The sequence below is a fragment of the Poecilia mexicana genome, unplaced genomic scaffold (genome assembly GCF_051168715.1).
Source record: "Poecilia mexicana isolate PSO_F unplaced genomic scaffold, ASM5116871v1 scaffold_6, whole genome shotgun sequence".
NCBI classification, from domain to species: domain Eukaryota; kingdom Metazoa; phylum Chordata; class Actinopteri; order Cyprinodontiformes; family Poeciliidae; genus Poecilia; species Poecilia mexicana.
Genome location: NW_028263375.1, coordinates 29067121 through 29087562, shown reverse-complemented (window position 1 = coordinate 29087562; position 20442 = coordinate 29067121). Strand labels below are relative to the sequence as shown.

The window sequence follows — 20442 nt, the reverse complement described above, 5'->3', positions numbered from 1 at the left end:
TTTTCCAGCATCTGAGAGGGAATTAATTCCACAACAAAACACCTAAAGTGTTTTGATTTCACCAGGCTTTAACCCTTTAAGATCAAAGATACACTCAAGGATTGATCTTCGCCCATTTGAAAACTTGTTGTCATGCGTGTTGGACCACGGTCCTGTTGGAAGACCCAGCGGTGTCCACGTTGTCCCAACTCAACCCAACCTGTCACCCTCACACAGGAGATCAAGCCTCCACAAAGAACTGCCACATACTGAAACAGCAGTAGCTGCTTGTTCATTAACCACAAAACTGCACAAATTGAAATTCCAAAATAAATTTATAAAATAATGTCAAAAACCCCTCCTGATTGTCAATAAAAAGTTTTTGCTCTAGGAGGGGGTGGTTTTTCAGCCGTATTGAAATACATGCATTTCGCAAAACTCCAATGGAAACACTTTTTTTCGTATCATACAAATCCCGTGATCAACAGCCGGACATTACTACTGACGGAAACGATGATGAAGAAGACAAAAGGAAGTAACCTTCTTTGTGGTTTTTTTAGTTTTTTGTTTTTTTTCAAACAATGTGCAGCTGGCTGTACCAGAGCTCTCACAGCATCACAAAGTTTATAATACATTGTGTCATTCCAAAGTATTGAATCCATAACTCTTCTGTAAAATTGTGTGCAAATCAAAAACATTGCATTTTGTTAAAACATATTAACTGGCTTAATATTCAGTTTCTTGTTTCTTCCAGACAGTATCGTCTAATGTGCTTATGAATTATTTGGAAACATTGCGATTCAGACAGTATTGAGGGCCTCAATGTGCAGCTCACATAAAGGCAAAGAAATACTTAGATTTCTGGCACTTTTACATAAATTGCTACAGTTCAAATTATTTCACAACTAATAAGTGAAAAAAAAAATACAACTTCTTTTTTTTTCTCCAGAACTGTGGCTTGGTTATTGCTGCACAAACATATTTTATTTTCATTTCATAAACAGCTTCAGGTCAGTTTCAGGCACACTGAGCCGCAGCAACGCATGCAAACCAAAAAACACAATCCATCTGCTGCTCTTTTTCATTATTATTTCCACGTGTGTGACGGTGAAATCGTTTTCACTTCACCGCCACCAGACTGCGCTAAACACACTCTGACAAATTAGAGCGCCAACGCCTGGCAGCTGATCGGCCTGCATCCAACGAGCCGAAAACTTGGATAACGCAGAACTACTCGACATGCCACAGTGACATGCAATTTGTTCCGACCACCGGCGCTGCTGGCGCAGAACTACATGAGAAGATAGATGAAGCATGATGAAACGCAGAACTGAAACAAACTCACATATTAAACCTTATTTTCCCCCCCATTTACCTGCGTTTGAAGTTTACAGCTTCATGTGAATGTTGCACGAGTTTAGACGCTCTTCCTGTCTGTAACCAGCAGAAGGGTGTGCCAGGATGGTGTTATTACTGGTCAAGGGGTGAAGAGCTGCAACACACACACACACACACACGCACACACACAATCACGCATGCACACACACACGCACACACACACACACACACACACACACACGCACACACCCACCCACCTAAATTCCCTGCAGGTCAACGCTGCCAGTAAATTCCTTCCTCGGTCTGCTGAGTGCAAAGTGCAGTAGTAACACGCATAGTTCAGCTTTAGACTCTCAGGGTCTTAGCGGCCCCCCTGCAGCACTCAGACCCACACACATGTCACAAACACAAGCGTGTTTTACCGTTTGATTTTCTCAGAGTCCATTTCGTTCTGTCACGCAGCGCCCTCCGTCGCCCACTCAGGCCGAGCGGCACTCAGAAACGGATCGCTCGTCTGATGTAATGAAGGTGCATCAAGGTCTGCAAAGGTTTAGTCTGAGTCTGGAGTGTGACCGGCGGAACATGAAGGCTGCAGTAAGAAACTACACACACCATGGATCCTGATTTGGATCTAAGTTAGCTTATTAAAAGGTCACCATTATGTAAAAAATAATGTCTGGAGTGTTGCTTTGATTCTCTCATGCATGTTAAAAAAAATCCTTTAATCTCTATGGCAACCATTCAGCTGTGTAAAATGCCTGGTTGGACCTAGCCCCGCCTTCAAGGACAGAGCTCCTCCCCAGAGCTGCAGTCTCTGAACTTCTGCCTCACAGAGCAGCCCTCCTCCACTCAGCTCCTTCAGACTAGCCAGCAGCAATTAGCAAACAACTGGTGGAACGTGCGTTCCTTATAGGAGCTACTTGTCAGTGGAACGCTGGCAAAAACGTTGTTAAAGGGTTAATAGAGGGGCCATGTTGCGATGAGTTCCTGACGGCGTCGTTTCAGAAGGAGAAGGAGCTTCTTAAGGATACATAGGCCCAATTTCAAGTTGTTAAATTACAAAGTTTAATTTCTTTTAAGTCATATTTGAGATAGATAGCATTTTTAGAACAACTGAAGGTAACATAGCTACTTGATTGTGCTACAAAATTATACAAATTGTGCCTGAAAAATAAATAATACTGTCCCTTTAAAAACAAAACACCTACAGCTGAAATTAAGCTAGTCATCAAAGGAAACTATCTAGTGTTAAATGCCAAAAAGCAGCAGATTTTAATGAGGCATTTAAAGTCTGGCACACAACAGGATTCACTAAAATGTACAACGTGAACCTTAGACACTGTGTGAGATAAAGAGAATGATGGAAGGACAAGGTGGAAAGGTGCAAAACCACCAAAAACCTGACAATAAAAGTACATGATTGAAAAGCCGCTGCTTGACTTTCAACGAAAAAGTCGAGCAGCTTCATATTTGATGAAGGCCAAACCAGAGACCAGTGATTTAAGCTCATGGCTGCTTACAACTCTCTCACAATGATAGGTTATGTCTCCTAATAATTTATACTGACAGATAGTATGAATTACCCATGAACCGATTGCAGTTTTCTGGCCGAGCACCGATATTGAAAAAAGCCAGACTAATTTTGGCCAAAACTGGTCAAATCTGTACTAAAAATTTACAAAAAGTTGCACAGTTGGCAAAAGTAGACTGACTATTGTTAAACACAACCTTCGCTTTATCTTAAACGCCGATCTTTCGGCGGATAAGATACCGACCAATTGACGATCGCCCTAAATGAAAGAAATCGGGGCCCATCAATCTGAGCACCCTTAAAAGTGACCTAAAAATCCCCGCAGACTGCTTTTAGCTGCATTTGCAGGTGTAATCCATCTCCCTCGCTTCATTTTCTACCCACCAGGCTTCCTTTCTAACACCCCCGCTGTCTGTTCTTCAAGCAGGGAGGATAGGCGCGCTACCAGAAGGCAGTGCATGACCCAATACGCTCAGCACCTGACTCACAAAGTGTAATTTAGCTCATTAGATCTCAGTGCTTTTATGTTGCCAGGCGGTTCCCCGGCCCGTCTCTGGTTTCAGTGTGACCCAGTAAAAACACGGAGGATCTCCAGCAGCTCGGAGGGGACTGGGTGGGGCCGACGGAGCCATGGCAGCGGCTCAGCGGGCCTGGCTCACTCACAGCTACACGCTGCCAGTAATATCAGAAGGAGAAGCAATTATCACCAGCATTACTAGCTGGAGCGACCTTCTGGCAAAGCTCAGGATGACACAGGGATATGACTGTTACAGCACTTCCTTCCTCTGACACGCGCTGCAGAAGCTCGCCTTGGACGAAAAGTTGGAACCGTCGCATGAATAAATGAAGTAAGATATGATATGTTAACTGAAACAAAAAAATCTGTATTTTCTCTTCTTTCTTATGCACTTCTTGTTACTGTGCACTATTTTATTTTTATATTTGTATCATGTTCGAATAAAATTTCATTTCATTTCAAAAGTATAAAAAAAGCCATTGCTGTCAACGCTGAAGTGTTAACGCACACAATCTAAAATGCTTAACGCGTTGATGTTACATAATGCAGATTAATCGCATTACCTGTTTTTTACCTCTCTCCTGCAGAGGGTTACCCAGCGCAAAGCAACGTGTTTCGCAGTCTTGTACTGCGGTCAACCAACCTTGCTGTAAAACCAAGCAGTACTAAAGCAGTTTTGATGCCGTTTTATCTTGTCCTAATGAGAATACTGTATTTGAGTCGAGTTTTACTGTTTTTAACATTTTGAGCACCGGGCCATTTTGAATCATGTCATAATTATGTCGGTGTGAAGTTTCCTGTCTGCCAAAAAGCAGACTCACCTCACCGTCACCAAATCTACCTGGTAAAGCTGATTGATTGATGACTTATTTCAAACCCTCCTGAACATAAAAACCTAGAAAACTGAGATGTATGGTTTGAGACAGTAAAACATTTTCTTTAACATTTTTTTGAAAATGTGAATTTCTACATTTCAAGCTTACAAAGTTAGGCATAGTGATGAAACATAACTAGTCAGGGCACTAGAATGTGATTAATCTCATTACATTTTTAATCGGTTAACTGGAATAATAAATATACAAAATTACCATCACCCTGTTTATGTAGAGATGTAAAAACCTGAACAATAAGTTAGATGTCAGTAGACAAGGAGCAATCTGTTCAACTGTAGCAGGGCACAAGATTTGAGGGCGCCCCACTAGCGAGGGCGCCAAAATGATGCCAGGAAATTTATTTCTACTCACCATTTTCTGTGGCTGAAAAACTATCACTATATGAACGTTTCATATGAATCAACATCAATAATAACAATAATAATAATAATATAAATTATTATTATTATTTTATTTTTTAGATAACAGAGAATGCAATAGGAGTGCCATTACCTTTCCTGTTTCTCAATAGATTGTTGCTAGGTAACCATAGAATGAGTGAGTTAGTTGACGTTAACAACTTAACTTAGATTAACATAGATTAGAGACTGAGCAGCTGAGCCCTTTCCTCTGCCTACATCCCCCAGAATGCTGTGCGGTTCTGAAATTATTTATAATCTATTAGGCTATTGATATTGATCACGCGTGTCTACCAGAATATGCATTATTGATTTATTGTCAATAAATCAATAATGCATTTATTGACAATAAATGCATTAAACATGCCACTCCATGTCAACAAGAATCACATGGAAATATTCAAGTAAAACTCTATTTGATAATTTAAAAAACTCATTAAAAATATCGACTTACTGATTATTATATCAAGAGTAGCACTCCAGCCAAAGTGTGCGTTATAAAAAAAACATGTCAAAATGCAGCATATGAACTAACAAACAAGAACCTGTTTGAACATTAAAAATGTTAACAAGCTAAATTAATTTGCGTCACCTGGTTAGCATTTTTACCATACTAAAACATATTTGCCGTTCTATCGCTTCATTACAGCTCTTTAGACGGATTCTGTTCCAGACATCCTTTTATGCCCCAGTCAGATTTACAGTCTCTTAAGCCTGAACTTTGTTCCCGCAGAATCTCATTTTAAGCTATCGGCTTTTTTCTTAAAATGTTTTAATTGAGCAGATGTGGCCTCTTTTATCATCCGCACAGAAATACGCTCATTGAGACAGATGGAGTGGTATTCAATACTTATTCTCCCCAGTCAGTGGGCTGACTGGCAGACGTTTGACCATTTCCTTTTGTTTCAGACGGAACAATCCACAAACTGTCCCATGTGCTGGTATTTACAGACATCCACGGCTCCCGGGGGATGAATCCCTGTTGACTTGAGTGAAAGCGTTTTCTTTCAAGCACCCAGCAGATGGCTGACATTTATAGTTTGGAGGGAAAAATCTGAACGGCAACTGGAATGGAGAACACTAAAAACCATCTAGCTCAGGTATTTCAGATTTCCTCCAGGCTAAAGGAGAAGAAAGACGCCAGATTTCCTCTAATGCGAGCTTACAACTTCCAGGTCTTCATGGATCAGATGAAAAACTGTAACAAAAGCGTAAAAGAAGGAATAGGACACTAAATCACTCTAGTCAGTTTTGTGTTTGTGTCATTCATTCGCTCTTTTCGTAATGTATTTAGAGAAGGCATGTTTCCATTAAGCTAATTTATTTTAAAAATGTAAACTAACTCCCCTTGTTTGTTGCATGAATACCAGTAGTAGCAAACTTGTTCAGGGACAGACAAGATAAATTTGATTCTCTAGTTCTTGGGTATGCTGCCCCTTTCACATGCCGCCCTGCCCGTACAGCCCATGTTTAAAATCAATACCATCAGAAACCACCAAACTCCGATCCGTGCACCTCTTTTTAAAAAAATCATTTCGTATCACGGACTTGTGCTAATATTTCCTTTGGATCTTGACATTCAACATTAAGAAGAGAAACTAAGCAGCGTTGCGGTTAATCCGCCGAGCATTTAAAAAAAAAAATTATAATAATAATTTAAGTTTAAAAAAAGCAAAACATTCAGAACGGTGAAAGCAGGAGGAATACATGCCAGCTGACATTTAAAATGTCTCCAGCATTAATGTTCCCACTTAAGCCGTCCGTCTTTGACACTTTGAGAGTAAATCCTTTTGTAATTACCCAGACTTCTTCCAGGAGCATTTTCAGATCGCTCTGCACAAATCAGATCGCTCCTTGTTCGACACTCGTCCACATTCAAAACAGCCGTGACGTTTTGCCCTCCCCACCACTCTCCTCTGCCTCAGCGCCTGACTGACTGACTGTAATTATAGCTGCTCTTCACTCGGCTGAGTGCTTATTAAATGTCTTATTGCAGAAATAATGGAAATTTTCTGCATTAGCACAAACAGAAATGGCAGCAGAATGGAGCCCTGTGATTGGGGAGAGTGTTTAGATGAGGGAACAATGTTTAGGCTGATTTTTAAAAAGGGAATGCGGCTAAATTGGCCCCTCTCGCTGCGCTTGGTGCCCCAACAGACAAAAACAAGACTGCTAGCGCAATATAAAGCGGATCGGGTGAGAGGGCGGGATTTGGAAAAATATGGGATTGGATGATAACGTTTATTTTGAGTCTAACAATTGTCCTCTTAATTAAGACATGCAGAACCAGAATAGATTATGAAATAATGTAATGGGAGGATAAAAAGTTCAAATGTCATCTATTCTACCAACTGATCCTCAGCTGTGGCTCACGTACCAGGGGAAAAGTCAGTTTCCACTGACCAGATAATTGCGCAATTTGACATTTCGAAAACAAATTAGCTTATTTTGAAGAAAAAAATAACTCTGTTTTTGATAAAGTTTTCGTGCTAGGATGAGGTGGCTTTTATGGCAGTATTGAAATCAGTTTATTTCATCAAACTTTTTTCGCATCACACGAGTCACGTGATCAACAACCAGATGTTGCCACTGGCGCAGACGACGGGAAGTAGTTGGACGATGACGGCACGACATGATTTTTAACGACTTATCGTGTGAACAAACTTATTCACCTTTAATTGCATTTATAATTTAATGGAAACACCTCACTTGCAAAATTGTTGGGGGTTTTTTACGTTGGCAGAATAAATGGAAATGCAAGCGTGATCAGAGCTACATCTATTCTCCGTTCACACGCGCTGTTGTGATTGCTTAGACCGCTCCTCGAGTTGGTCAGGAATGCGACCAAATGCAGCATTTCTGAGTGCGCTATGTGATATATTTAAAGTTTTAAGTTAAAATATACTGATTAAACGTAGCTTTTTACACAGAATATCTGATCTAAATAATTTAATAATCAGTTGTCATCTTTCTGTGGGGGGGTTTTCTTGCAAAAGTCTCTAGACTTCGACTGTATTCTTTAAAAAATACAGTTAAGAAAAGATTAGAGTACATTGGGAAGTTGAAATGACTTTAAATGTTGTACTATTAGCACACAGACTTCTACAACAAATACAGTCTGTTGAAAGCCAGTCCCAATTTTGACAGAAAAGAAAATTAGAGAAAACCAATTAAACTACCTGGAACCTTATTCCTTCAGCCAGACACTTTGAAACTACATTTTTAAGAATGCTTTAATGTCCTGTGGTTCAAAATTAATCGAAATTATCTTTAAAAAGTTCAACACTTTTTCCCTGTCTCTTGAATTTGTAACCGAAACAACTTGTCCCAAAATATATTCAATTGGCTTTCATCTGCAGCTCTTGTAAAAAAAATAAAAAAAAACTCAACATCTGAAATTTTCTGGAACATAAAAACTAGAAATATTATTTAGCTTTCATAAAAAATGAAATGTAAATTACATTACACAACTTGGGCGTAAAAACCTTCAACTAAAACATATAAACAAACAAAATATGTACAGTGTGCCTTGCAAACACTCAAAGGTTTTTCTACAAAACACAGACAATTATTCTCTAAAGTCACTGCTCCTTATTGTTTATGCCCTTCACTTTGATCTGATCATATTTCTATTGATCTCGTGATAATCAACCTTTACAACCCCTGAACGTCCAAGTGCTGGACTGCAGGCATGGCAATCATTTTCTATCAATCTTCCCGACCTAATAAATCTGTCTAAGGCAAATAATGAAAATATATCTCGACAAACTGCGCCTTCTCATACCATCTCACACCTTTTCAGATCTTGCTGTCATTTGCTGCTGTCCCATCTTATGCCAGGCACACTGTGAGCGCCGCCTCTCAAGACGGACAGGCCATAAAGAGGCGCTGACAATTAATTGGAGTTCCATCAAGTAGCAGGATTGGGACTCTTGATCCCTGATGAGCCGTACCGTCTTGATTGTGGTTCAATTTTACGGGAGAGGGGCGAAGGAATGGCCGCGGGTCTAATAGGCAACGTCCATCACAACCAATCAGAGGCAGCAGACAGAGCAGCGTCCACTTCTGTTGCTAATGGTGATGCCACAAGGCAGAAACAAACCCTCTACCTCCCCGCCCCAGAGCTCTTGAGAGAATACTTGGGACATTTTGTTGCTATGGTAATGTTAAGATGAGACCATCTTTGGTTTCAGATAAGTCCCTGCTTTTGTCCGTAGCAATAAATATTGCCAAACAGCAGCGGCAATCTGCACAGGAAAAAGATTAGAACATTTATAGGAAACGGGGAGAAAAAAAAGAAGAAGAAGAAAAAACGCCCCCTCGAAAAGTGAATGTTCATGTCAGGAGAGCAGTTTTCAGGCAGAAAGACGGAGTCAGCACGGAGACTGACAGCCTGGCATGCTAATGGATGGAAAAAGTCAGCACTGAATTCACATTCGGAGCACTTCACAGCATCCTGACGGGGCCGGCCTTAGAAAAGAGGAAAGGTTCTGGTATGTTTGTGTCATTGCGTGTAGAATATGCATGAGTGTGAGGTTCAATCTTAGCTGAAAATCTACAAAAAGAAAAGAGGAATAAGTGATTAAATGTCTAGGCGGTCCAAAAAAAGTTTGCTAATGCAGTGGGGGAATGTTCACAAAATAAATCAAGTTTTAAATACTAGAACTTGCGGGAAACAAAAGTTGGCATAGCGTTGGAGAGACAATCAAACAGCCAACAAGTCAGTGTTTGAGAGTCTGATGGTTAGATACACTAAATCAGAAAAAAATTCAGTGATCTTCTTGTGTCACGGTCTTAAAACATTGATCATCTTCTGCTTATCCAAGGAGGCACAAGGCCCACAAATGAAACTCAGACATTTCTTTCACCTCCTGCTCATTCTGAAGGACCTGGACTATCCCTTCTGCTGGGTCTGGGTTGGATTCTCCCAGTGGGAACGTCTCAGAAACCCAGAAAAGGCTAAACGTCCAGCAGGCGTTCTGACAACATGCCGAGCCAATTCAACTGCAGGGGCTCTGCATGGTCAGGCCCAAATGCCAAAAATGGTTCTCATGGTTGCGGTTGCGTGATGAAAATTGCATTCTCAGCCTGATGTCGTCTGCCCCCTTCTATCACGACCCCACCGGTGAGCTTTTTGACCCCCTCTCCAGCCAAAACTATTGAGTGATTGGTCAGAATTTTTTGAGTGTGCGCTTATGCAGAAAACGTTGCTACATAAAAACTTAAACTGAGAACAGAAAGCCAGGAGTGTCTTATGTTGAGGCTTAGAAAACATAAGAAAAACTGGGGGAAAAACCCACAAACTTCAGAGAGAACAAGTGTAGTTTCGTTCCTTTGACAGGTAAAAGAATATGACTGTAGTTGATGTGCAGCAAAATCTCACTGGTCCCTGATTATTCATTCTAGGATCCTATGATTCAGTCTGTGACTAAGTGAAAGCCCCCTTGCTCTCTCGTTTCATTTCGATAACGAGCCATGCTCATTTCTTTGATTAAAACATCAATAAGTGAAACCAAATTAAACACAGAGTAAACTGGCACATAAGGCATCCTGTTAGTGTTAGAACATAACACATTATCTCCTCTCTCGCTGTGAAGAATTGAACTGTCACAGAGTTTGTTGCGCGGCCGGTCATCTTCAGCACTGATCTCATTATTCTCAGTAGCAACAAGTTAAATGTGCAGAGCGTGATAAGGGAGACGGATTACTTCAAAGACGACCGTGTTGATTGTTTTGATGCAACAGCATCTTAAGCTAGGCCGACTCTCTGTTTTCATTTTCTAACCGGTTTATGATTATGTCACATTCCTCGGCTTGTTTTCAGCAGTCAAATAAAAACGTTACCATGAAGTCGCAGCAGGTACAGTATGTCAGCGGTATTCAGGTTTCCAACTTGTAAGCTGCCATAAAGAAAAAAAAAGAAATAAAACAAGAAATATTATCTTGGTTCAAAACAATAGTTTGATTGTTTTATCATTTGTTCTATTGGGTGAATAATCCAAATCAGCATCAATTTTGGGTTTTAAGAGGTTTATGGCTCAGGTTCTTAACCGACTCCGGACCACAAAGTAGGCTTTCTCTTTTCCGGTTTTCTGACAGATAAGCTTTAATTTCCATCAGTCAATTAAAATATATATTCTTTTAATCATAACTTCAAAAGTCAGACTTTTGAAGTTATAATATTTCAGCTAAAGATAAACGTTTTGACAAAAGTTTGATTCTTAAGCATCTTAAATATTCTTCAAGGTTAATTTCCCATTTAAGAACCTCCCACTCTCAGTTGTTCTGCTGTGCAGTACTTAGTTTCTGTGTTCATTTTTACGTAATTACATCATTAGGAAAGAAAAGATTATTAATTGAAAATTAAATGAACCTTGATTACACAATTAATTTTTAGTTCCTGCTGTTAATTCATTATATTAAAGTCCAAAAGAACTCCTTGATCAGCCGGATACTTGATTTATATATCACAACACTCGCTGAATTTTGTAAATGAAAACAGTTTAAAGTAATTTTTTTTCAATGCTACACATAAATTCACACATGTATTTAGAGCTATTTGGAGATAATCGCATGTCCTTTAAGACTTCTGAGCTTTTTTTGTTTTTAGATTCTAGAAAAAAAGTCTTAAAAAAACAAGTATTTGCTATTACTAGTTTCCATACTTAGACTCTCAAATTAAATTTACAGTAGAAACATGTAATGCAGTTTAGTTATGAGAGTGAGGACAACAGCAGCTAAAACAATGAAAGAGTTGGACTTATTGTTTCTTACTTTCAAAAAAAAAGAAAGGAAAATTTTGTTTTTTTGGAGCCACAATGAGATAAAACAATGTGTATTTGATGAAGTCTGGCCTTGCTCTGTTGGTTCCAACCTGCCACACGCAGCTAAAACAATCACAACATTTGAGAAGACAGAAAAACCAAAATAAAGCTTAAACGCATATTTCACCAAACATCTAGGCTATTCACTTGATTTCTATTAATACCCATGGAGCCAATGTGCCCACAAACTACAGAAAAAGTTTCCAAGCAGGGAAATTCAGGAACTAAAAATACTCCCCCCATGTTTCTGTCTTATCTCTGGATACTCATTGTCTTTTCTAATTTGCTCCTTACATTAAGCCAGAATCTATTTTAGGAGAAGCTGAATATATGAAATATTAGAAACCATGGACCCTCTGTTGCACAAATTATGGTTTCAACAAAATAAGCCAATTTAGTTCTCGTTAGGAGGAGTAGGAAACATATCTAGTGTACCCAATGACACCAAGGAGAGTCACTCCGGTTCTGCAGCAGCCCACGCTTCCCTCGCCCGGTCCACCGAGACTGGAGCGAGACAGACTCTCTTCTTGTCTGCTGCTGCCAGTGTGGGAAGTGAAATGCATGCGATGGAAACCTGTTGGGGTTGCCCCGTTTGTCCTACTTTCTGCTGTCATCCTCCCCAACGGGCTGCACATTTACGCCTTGCCGGCGTGTCAAACATGCCAGCGCCGGACTTCACAAAGTCGCACGTGCAAAAAAACCCGCATGAGTAAACGCTTCACCACACGTATGCTTCCACGCAGCCGCCGGCATCATCAAGAAGCACACAAACGCATCCTGAACCCGAGCTAGCATAAATGCATAAGATTTTCATTTTTCCATCTCATTCGCTTGTCTTGATTAGACTAATAACATGTAGATTTTTTGATGGGGTTTTTTTCTGCCTCCTCATGCATATACAGTGCATTCGTTGATTGCACACAAAGCTGTCTCAGATTAGGCAGGGATTACTGCTCTGCTGCCCACATGGCCGGGGCCAGCTGGGGCGTAATGTGACACTCGGTAGTCTGGCGGGCTCAATAGGTCTCAGTGACTAACAGATGGCGAACGGAGAGGGTGATGTATTAAGATCCTCTACATCTATCTAAGGAAAGGCAGTATGGGGTTTTGGCTTTCCCGCCCCAGATCCGCGTCAGCTGCAAACAAACTGATGACTGTAAATATGGGGGCACTGCAAGGAAAACATTGCTTCATTTCAGTCTCTCTCTCACAGATGGTCTGCAAGGTGCAGCGTGTAACGTTTATTTGCCGTGACGTGAGCTCAACGTGCAACGCGTACAGTTAGCTTAGCAAAGGATTGTGTATAAAAATAATAATGGATAATCAGATGAAGAGCGGGTCACTCAAAAGATAGGCGGAAACAAAACAATGCAAGGAGTACTTATATGATTGGAGATATTCATGTCTGCAGGAATATTTTTCAGTTTCTCAGGGTGAGTTGCAGAACTGCTGTTTTTAAAACACTATGAAGACACATAGCATGCCACCAGTATGCAGATCTATGACTGCCCGGCCGGGGGCTCGGCCCTGCTTAGTGCGAGATGACTGTGACGAGGCGGTGAGCAGCGCTGTGCCCCGCGCTGATTAACTGCTTCTTAACACAGAAAATAAAGTCGTTATGTCGGGCTTTCTTCGAGCTGAAAGAAAAGTTTTGTTTCTGCCAAAAAAGAACAACTTCTATCTTAGCTTAAAATACACACTTTCTAGATCTGTCAATAACTCAAAAAGCCCGTCCAAGAAAACTTGTTCATGGTTTTGTTGGGTGGTAGAGAACATGTAAATTACAACATCGAAATTAAACTGGTGCTCAACGGTTTGTAGTCTTTCAAGGTCAGATATAAATCGAATTAAAGTTAGCGCTTTAGAATTAGCTTCTGCTAACAACTGTGTTGGTGTAATGCTTCAGCATTAGCACAGCCAATGCTTATGATTAGTGCTTTAGGGTTAACACTGCTAACTTCTTAGTTAGCGGTGCCACTGGGCGTTTGGTGTGAACCCGTGCAGAGACCGCATCCTCCAAATGGCTGGTTTGTTTCGCAGCCTCGTGCGCTTGGTGTTTTCACCTCTACGTGCACCAAAGGGGAAAGCAGATTGAATAACTCAGGTGTGAAAACACCTCAACGGGAATGAGAGATTCTGTGTATGATTCAGAGCCAAGACCCGCACAGTCACCCCCAGCGTTTCCTCAGCCACAAAGTGTAGGTCTTTGTAATTTATCTACTGTTTATCCATCTGTTCACCACATTGTTTTACATTACACAGAGCAATGAGCCAATTTCCCATCAGATTTTAGATGTAAATTTATGGTGACTTTCTACAAACTGTTTAACAACATAAGAGCATTAATCCTTTCTCTTTTTCCAAAGCGGGCAACTATGATAAACACATAAAAAGACTAAGCTCCAGATGCTTCCTGTGATACATTTCACCCCTAACCCTTTGCTGCGTAAAACAAATCGTGTTGATGCCGTTTTTATGTACTGACGTTGTCCCATGCATTGGACTGAAACGAGACAAGAATTATAAGAAGGGGTGACATTTACACACAATGGTTGACTGCAAGAATGTAAAATGAGGATACGGAGTTGAACAACAGCCCAATTTACCATCATAACGACGGAAGAAGAGTTGAGTTAATTAGCTTAAATACAGTTTGTTTAACATTTAACAACCAATTCTGAACTGACCCAGTTCACTCCTCAAGATAAATCAGTTCCATTGGATTTTCCCAGAAAAATAAATCAATCAGTTGAACAAGACTAAAGCTAAGATGTGAACAAGCTTCAGCCATGTGGTGCTGTGGTGACGCACGACCCACGTATGGAAGCCTTAGTCCTGGTGGTGGTGGTCACAGGTTCGATTCCTGGCCCAGCGACATTTGCTGCATGTCTTCCTGCTCTCTCATTACCCCGTTTCCTGTTGGGCACCAGAGCCAACAAAACCTTTAAAAAAACAAGATTCAGCCATGTTGACATTAAAGTTTGAAAGGAATATTTCTGGAAGTTGCTTCAACAAATCAGAGTGAAAAAAAGAAGAGTTACTAAATACCAGAGTTTGGCAAAACTTTAATGATCGAAAATCTTCAGACTCCCTCTGAAGTTCATGACAAGCATATTCCAAACAACAGCACCAAGTCTTTGATCCTCTTTCAGTTTCAATTATAATTTTTTGCTTTTAGGATTCTAGAAAAATGTTGTCTTTTATGCTTGATAAGCACATAATTTATGTGCCAAGAATTTTAACTATGCACCGCAGATAAAAACACCGCTGTGAACTTTTTGATTCACCATTTAAAACTGGTCAGTGGTGGAAATTAGATGCTGTCGAATAGAGAAAAAAAAAATCAGATTGTTTTTCTTTCTCTCTTATCATCTGCAAATATATCAGACTAATGATCTTATATCTTTTATTGTATCACATTGCTTTTTCCCAACAGTCCGAGTTCAAAATGGCTTTGAAAACGACATAAAAAATTTGAGGTTAGGAGGTTAAGGTGTTAGGGTATTTTTATAAACTAAATGTAAAAATTTAGATTCTGATTCATTTTCAACTTCAATTATTTTTAATCCCAAAATGAATGAGTTAAAGGGAGGCATTCATCTGCAGGATCACGACAGAGTATTGTGGCTTTGCTAAGAAAATAAAATAAATAAATAAATAATAGTATTACAAGAATAAAATCATACAATTATGAGGATAGTTTTAATATTCCCAGAATAAAGCGGTATGAGTTTACAGTCAAAATAATATGAAAATAAAGCCATATTACAACTTTGTTCCAATAATATTATGACTATTTTTGAAATATTTTGACTTCATTCTCGTATTATTTTAACTTTATTCTCATAATTATTTTTTTTTTGTTTTTGCAACTGTTATTGTTGTCACTTAATTCCTGTATTATTTTGTTTTAATAATAATACTGCGTCATAACATTCAGAGACACTTAACATCTATTTAGAGAAATTGAAACTTAGACAAGAATCTGAGTGGCAGCTTTAGGTACATATCTTAGGAATTAGGAAATAGGAAATACCTTAATTCTGAATAAAAAATAAGGAATAAGCTTTTGATCTTTTCCATTTCTGTTGTATTTAAAACTACTCCCTCTATCAAAAGATATTTTTTGTTTCTTCTTTCGTCAAGGTTTCATTAAAGCAACACCACTAAGTCAGCATCTTTTATAGCCATTAGAAATAAAATTCAGAAACGACAGGTGGAGCTTAAAGGGTAAAAAAAACACAAAGCCTGATCAGTTCCTCTTGGTTTTCTTCCATTATTTCTATGACTTTTATTTCTTCCTCTCACAGAATAGAGCATAATTGCCTTTCATATGCTTTCTGCCCATGTTGTGACATATAGTTGGCATCAGCGGTTCTTTTGCCACATCACTCCCACCACAGAGAAAAACCACAACTTCAAAAACAACTGCAGCTCTGCTCTTTAGTAGTCGCTGCTGTGAAAGCCTGACACTTTGTGGCACGAGAGATCCACAGGCAGAGGAGGGAGCGGGGGAGCAGGGGGGCTCGCTCTGTCAAAGTGTCAGTATCGGCAAACGTCCAGTCGGAGCCGAATGTCAACACTCTAGAGGAGAGCGAAGCCGGATCCCACCGGAGACGACGGTCAACAAACACACACACTGTCAACCTTTAAGCAAGTTTAATCGCACTGATGCTCAGCAGATTATTTTGCTTCTTTAATCAGTTATTAAAGACATTAGTTTTAATTTGGCCCTCTGGACTGTGGCAGGACACATAAACACAATTTTTAATATAACAGTTGTGTATTAAAATATTATTTTATTGTTCAAATCAAAGCGGTTTCTATCTGTATACTGCCTAATTAAATCAATGTGTAAAGATGTTTGACTTTATTTCATTTCAAGAAGTAGTCATCAAATGCAGAGATAGCTACTGAGTCATGTTTTCACAGACTGTTAATGGGTTAGTTTAGGATAATCAATTCTTTCTGACACAGAACATTAGTGATCTTGATTTGACCCAAAATGATCATTTTGAACCAACCCTGACTTAAGGCAACACCCACGTGTGTCAGATTTTAGATTTTATTATGTAAAAAAATTTAAAAACTATGCATTCCTTTCTTTCAACTTACCCAACTTTGTGTTTGTACAATACATAACATCCAAATAAAATCTAGTTTTAATTACAGATGCACCAATCTGATATCAATATCTGTATCGAAAAAAATTCTAGACTGGGTATAGTTGACAATGTGCCAGATCCATAAAGGCAGATCTATTCAGTCTAATTCTATGCTTTGTGCTCTGAGCGACATCGGGCTTTATTATTTATTTCACATTATATTTAAATTTCCTAACTGCACTTTCTGAACCATTAGAAAGACATTTTGCTGCAGTTTATTTTTTAAAGGTTCTGTTGGCTCTAGTGGCCTTTATTTGAAAGTAGTTTGACAGGAAACAGGATAATCAAAGAGGGGGAAGACATCTGGGAAATGTTGCCAGGGTGGGAATTGAACCTGTGACCACCACCATGAGGAATAAGGCCTCAGTATGTGGGTTGTGCTTTGCCCCTGCACCACCACGGCACCCCTGCAGTTTATTTTTAACATGGTTGACCAAAGTAATCAACCTATTGTTATTATCAGTTTCTCTATTATTTATTTTACACTGGCTGTTCTGCTGCTATCTGCACTGACTGAACAAATTAAAGTTGTTTTTACAAGTTTGACTAAACCTGTGAAGCTATTGGTGTGTTTCAGGGAGCTGTCCTGGTGCAGAGTTATCAGATAAATTTGTAATTCAGTAAATTTATATATGCATTTTAATAAAAGGAACATTTTAAGTTTCAGCTGTTTTTCTGTATCGGATCATTATCAGCTGATACTAAACATCAGATATCGGAGGTGAAAAACGTGGATCGGTGCATCCCTGGTTTTTAATACGACAGAATGTGAAACAGTGAAAAGGCGTAAATGTTTTTCTTTCCGTGCTCTTGTTGAGTGCTGAAGTAAAGATGTTCAAACAAGCTGCTCCGTTTACCTCCTGCTGGGCCACCAACCTAAATCCATTTACACCTCTGAGCTTCTGTGAAGCTGCTAAACACAAACCCACCAACACACACACACACACACACACACACATATAAACACGGCAGTATAAAATTCTTATATACAGACATGTTATATCTGCAGAAGCAGAGCTGTTGTCCAGTGCTTCCTTCCTACTACTATCTCCCAGCATCGACTGCATTATTTACCTTGGATGCAACACTTCTCTGTAAACTTCTTGAACAAAGTCTGCTGCTCATCGACCGCTTTCCTCCGCGGGTCAAAGGAGGCGGGCGTGACGACCCGAGGGAAACATAAGCCGACACGCAAAAAACACACAAACACCATCAAACACACACAAACATGCGCGCGTGCCGGCCCTCATTAAGCCGCGGAGCTCACCTCAAGCCTCCATGGTTGACTGAACGCCGCTGGCTTATGATGGATTAGCGGACCAAACAACAAAGTCTGGTTGAGGGAGTTCTCAAACGGCGAATGAGCACCTTGTCGTCTGAATTGAAACACGCTGGATTAGGTGGTGGCAGCGCAGGGGGGAGGAGCCTGGCGATGTTTGGCGATGAGCTTGTTGACAGGTGAGCCAATCATTAACTGAAGTGGACTCAGTGAGGGATCAGTAAACTTTTACTGAGATTGGGCAACGAACCTCATCAAACAGTAACTGTTCTCGTTTCGTAATGTTACTGCCTCGTGTTTGTGGATTATCAGTCAAAGATGTGTGTGACGATCATGTCTGGAAACTTGAAAAGCGCAAGAAATGTATCGGTGTGAAAAATGAAAAAGACAGCAAACTAAGTCCTTATCAGACCTGCTTAACCCTTCATTCCAGTGGACTCTCTTGCAGTCCATAAAATGTTCCCTTAAACATTAACTGGAAGCTAAAATGGGCTTTTCTTTGTCAGAAGGAAAGGTGAGAATGTTAATGCTTTACTCCGAAGCTGGTTTTCTGGTGTAAAAAGGCATTTGAAAGTGAAGAGAATCCCCAGGTGAACTGGAAGATAATTAAAAATCAAAATAAGGAGGGGAAAAAAAATACTATCCAGTGAGCCACTTTCAAGGAATAATTCTGACGTTTTGAAGTGAGGCTCTATGAAGTTATTGTGTTTGATCTGCAGTAGAAAGACACCATGCGTCAACGAAAAGTGAAGAAGTCCCCAGAGTGGTGGGAGAGTAACAGCAAATCAGTGAGGGCCTCTCTCCTTTTGACTGGGGAAAATATTCAACTTATTAAACCTCATAGGTGTCACCGTTTTCCAAAAATGGTGACAAGAGTTTCAAACTCTCACTTACATTAAACATCATTCACAAAAACAGATAGTTGTGCTTCAAAGACATAAAGCTTAGACTTAAAGGGTCAGTATCATGTGAAATCATCTTTTTTGGCACAATGAATTAATATTTAAGTTTTTTTTTATTTAATTTTGTTTTAAAAATGGATTTCTGTGGCCCACAAATGCTTTCAATTGGACCGGTTCTGATTTTGTAGATAAAGGTTTGGACAACTCCACTCTAAAGAGTTGACCCAGACTTGTGGTCTAAGACTCTTTATCTTTTCCTTTAAAAGCCAGTCAGTATGCAAGGTACAGATTGTAACTCTGGCAATGTGCTGTAAATGTTTTCCTTCCACATGATTATCAACCAGTAACATTTTGGCAAATAAATAAGATCTTCTTCCTCTGTTAAGCTAGCAGCATCATTACAGAGGTTCTTCTGGCTTCTAAGAATAAAAACATTTCCTGTTCTGTTTACTCAGAAACTAACTTGTTCCTTTACTGAACTAACTGCACCTCCTTCATTATGATGGGATTTACACTTGATAAAAACAGAAAATCCTGCTGCTCACAATGAAGAGAATAAAGGGATAAATGGGTATTAAAGTTCTTACAAAGACAAAATAAAATGTGCTTTGATTAAACCTGAAATTCAAGGTATGCTTTTTCTTAGAAATATTTGCAATGCTTTCTCAAATTTCCTAATAATGTAAAGAGTTATTTTAGCGCATTGCAACAGGTAACAGATATGAGTTGGTATTTTCAATTAGGGGGATTTAAATTTACAAAAAGCAGCTAATACAAGAAGGCATCTCTGATTGGCCGTTTTACTGTCCTGAGAACGGATATAATATCTACAATTTAATTACAGGTAAGAAGTAAAAATTACTTCACAGGACCTCACCTCAAAAACTTTAAATGATCCTTTCAGGGTGGCTAATTTTAAAATGATTCTCCACAGGATTCTCTTTGTACCAGAAATCCTAACTCTAAGATTTCAAACTTAAGAAGACAAGAACAAAGGTTGGTGGCTCATTCCCTACAGGTATTCGGTTTGTTTACCTCATAGCTAACGCGCGCCGGTATGAAGGCTTCGTGCAGCTAAATGTCAACTTTTCGTTGAATTCACAGGGTGATCAGGCTACAAGTGGAGCATTCAGAGTCTGAGTCAGAGAGAGAGAGAAGGGGGAGTGAATAGCTGTGGTTAGCTTGATTTGAGGCTTGGGGCTGTTTCCTGGATTCCTGTCTACTTTCTCTCTGTGTACGAGCTGACGGGTCGCTGACCTGCCCAGTGGTCTAGAGCATGACTCACTCATCTCCCTCCCCAACCCTCCGCCCTGCAGGTGCAGGCCGCTCCTTCCACTTCTGCAGATGGGGAACATCTACAAATAATTACAAGAAGAGACACATCTGATGATATGTCTATAGTCAGGCAAACCAGGACGTTGTCGTGGTTTTTTTATGTGATTGTTGTAGCCTAAAATTACAACTTTTTTCTCAAAGTTGCAGATTTTTTAAAAACTTTATTTAAAAAAAAAAACAATGAAATTGCTGTATAGACCCCACCTTTTCCTTCTCTTTTTCTTTTTTTTTGAAGTTATAATTACCTGAGAAGACCCTACATCATCATGGTCCTTTGATCT

The 20442-nt window shown here is 39.6% G+C and overlaps 1 protein-coding gene across 4 annotated transcripts in view; it reads right to left on the bottom strand.

Moving 5' to 3' along the window:
• LOC106922992 (pleckstrin homology domain-containing family A member 7-like) overlaps window positions 1-20442 on the bottom strand; it is a 140449-nt gene that overhangs the window by 77604 nt on the left and 42403 nt on the right. The window contains exon 1 of one of the 4 annotated variants that reach the window (XM_088006553.1): window positions 17913-18498. The exons of the other annotated variants lie outside the window; for them this stretch is intronic. The gene's annotated coding sequence lies outside the window, so the exon portion shown is untranslated. Of the gene's footprint in view, window positions 1-17912; window positions 18499-20442 lie in introns of those variants that run through there. 4 annotated transcript variants of the gene reach the window in all.